Here is a 2,858-nt window from a genome sequence, read left to right as displayed (position 1 = left end):
CTCAGGCATCCACTGGAGCAGGGAAAAGAAAAATCCCCGGCTTGCCTGGGATGGGTCACAGGCAGCCTGCCTGCAACAGGAAGGGATCCTGTCTATCACCAGAGTAAACACAAATAAATCAATCAATAAAGGTTTGTGAAGCAAGCCAAGAAATTAGGGGAAATTTTTTATCTGCTCACAGATTAGCCACAACCAACAAAAAACCCAGAAAGGGTTTATGGGGCCAGGTCAGGCACGGGGGTGAGGGGCAGAGCTGCCTTGGAGTCAGAGTGCTAATGGGGAACAGCTGAGCAGAGCTGGCTGGAGGTGCTGGTGAGCCAGGGGTGAGCCCTGCTCTGCCCACAGCCCTGAGCCACCAGCACATGCCTGTCTGCAGGCACAGGTGGCCAACCCAGAGCCCGGGGGCATCCTGGAAAAATCCTCCAAAAGCCTTTTCTGCCCAGCAGCTGGGAAAGGAGCATTGCTGCCAGCCAGGACAGCGATTTCTGCTCCCAACCACGACCCTGCTGCTGCGGGGATGGAGAGCACAGCCACTCATTTTTGTGCTGTCGTCTGGGCAGCTCTGACATTCCAGGGGGATTCTCCCATTTTGGCCACCTCTGCATGGCAGGATCAGCCCCAGAGCAAAAGGGCAGCACCAGGGAGTGCTGGAATTGTTCTGGGGTGAGGAAAGCCAGGGTTCTGTCACTCAGTGCGAAGTGGCAAAGATTTCACTGCCCAGCGCACGCTCGAGGGTTTCCTTGAACAGCTGTGCATGTTCTCCTAGAGCAAGAAATGGAAGCGAGCACCCCCTGCTGCAATCCCCTTCTCCTTGGGCCAGACTTCCATCCCTCTGCCAGGGATGCTGCACTGCAGAACCCAGAGCATGTTGATTTTTATGGGCTGCTGGAGGATCCTTCCCAGTCGAGCTGGTCGGTCTCAGTTACGCCCTGGCCAGGCAAGATTTTAACCAATGTCATCTTTAATAAATCACGGCCAAAACTCTGACTAGATCAGGTTTGTTTTGCTGACTGAACCTCCACACCATCACTGCTCTAAGTGCTCACATGCCTGATTCCCTCTGGTGTCTTAAAGAACTCCTTCGTGCCCATTTGAATTATCCTGGGCAATGGAAAACCCAGCAGGTGTGCTCTCGAGTGCTCCTCCCGGCAGCCCAACATGCCCCAGGGAGATGAGAGCCTGGAAACTGCCCCTACAACGTGTGTTCATAAACTCTCCAGGCCCCAGGGAAATAAAAAAAGGAAATCAAAGGAAAGTTTTAAAAGGAAAGCCGTGGTGGTGCTCTGGGAGTCGGCACTGAACACCGGAGCGGGAAATGGTTGGTGTGGAGAGCCAGGACTGGAATGGACCCCGAACAAGGGATGGGGTGTCTGAAGGAACATCTCCCAAACCCCGTGCAGGTGCCCTAAATGCGACACCTTCCTGCTCTTGGTGTTCTTTGGTGCTTTCTATAAAAAATGTTGAAAACATGGAGAAACTGAACCCACTGGATTTTGGCCAGAATGCCAGTGGGCTGTTCTGATGGGATGGAATTATGCCTGATCAAAAGTTTTATTTTAGTTGTTCTGGGGCGTCCAGCAGAGCTGCAAAAAGGGCTCCTGGAAGGCTCTGTCTGTCTATCCCAGTGTTCAGCATCCCTGGAGCACCATCACACACGGATTGGTCCCTCCCTGCCCCGTGCCACCCTCAGCCGGACCCACCATGGCACCAACTGGTCCCAGTTTGCCCCAGTTCACACCAGACGCTTCATCCCCCACGGTGCCAGCGAGTCTTTCCTTCCCCAGAGTGTTTCCAGAGCTCAGTGCTGCAAAGGCCAGGTGTGAATCCTCGGCAAGGCTTCAGCTCCCAGCCCTTCCCAAATCCCCTCACACAGGATGAGCGGGGCAGGCATCGGAGTGGTCAGAGCTCCACCACTGCACTTTCTGAGCTGTCCTAGTTCCCTCCTCTTGTCCCCCTCCCTTCTTCTTTTCATCTTCTTGCATTTCAGGAGGGAGAGGAGGAGGAGGAAGGGCAGGGTAATTTTGACTGATGATGAGGAAACGATTTGGTGAAACTTGAGCCAGTTTTTTGTCAAACACTCAGCACCCAGCATCATTTTCCCCAGCCTGGGGAGGCTCATCTTACCCCACTACCTGGAGGATGTTTAACCTCCCTCCATCTCCCCAGCAGGTCAGAGTTTTCCAGACTTCCAAGGAAGGGGGGAATTTGTGCTTTGGGGTTTTTTTTCATTTGCCTGTCTTCCAACACGACTTGTCCCCCCTCCCTTGGGGCAGGCTGGGGAGCAGCTCCTGAGCTGGCCCCACTCTGGCCCCACTCTGGCCCCAAGCAGCAGCACCTCTTAGCAAGGAAAAGAATCCCAACACATGGAGAGCCTTAAAAATTGCCATTTTGGCTTTTGTGCTGAATTACCTTCAGCAGGGCACAAAAGAGGGAATGTAGGCCTGAGGATTTGTGCTGACTGGAGAAGACCAAAGTGGAGAGAGGAAAAGGCTGGAGAGCTACAGCTGCACTGGAGGGACTGGATGCAGCTCTAGGAATGGATTTAATAGAAGACAGGACAGAGGGATCAGAGATCAGGAGCTGGTCCAGCCCACACAGGCCACAGGGCAGGAAAACTCCCTTTAGTGTCTGAGGGGGCCTAAACCTCAATTTTGGCATCTGTGGCCCCTCCAGCTCCTGGCGCTCCCCTTTAACTCAGAGGTGTTTTATTTTCCCAGCATCTTCTCAATGACGGTGGCCAAGGGCAGGGAAGCTCCCCCAGCCCCACTCTGCCCAGGGAAGTTCCCCCAGCCCCACTCTGCCCAGGGAAGTTCCCCCAGCCCCACTCTGCCCATGGAAGCTCCCCCAGCCCCACTCTG

This window comes from Corvus kubaryi, unplaced genomic scaffold, assembly GCF_017639235.1.
Source record: "Corvus kubaryi isolate FWS band 111438036 unplaced genomic scaffold, C.kubaryi_AGA036_p1.0 37272, whole genome shotgun sequence".
Taxonomy (NCBI): Eukaryota; Metazoa; Chordata; class Aves; order Passeriformes; family Corvidae; genus Corvus; species Corvus kubaryi.
Note: the sequence above shows the minus strand (reverse complement) of the source record.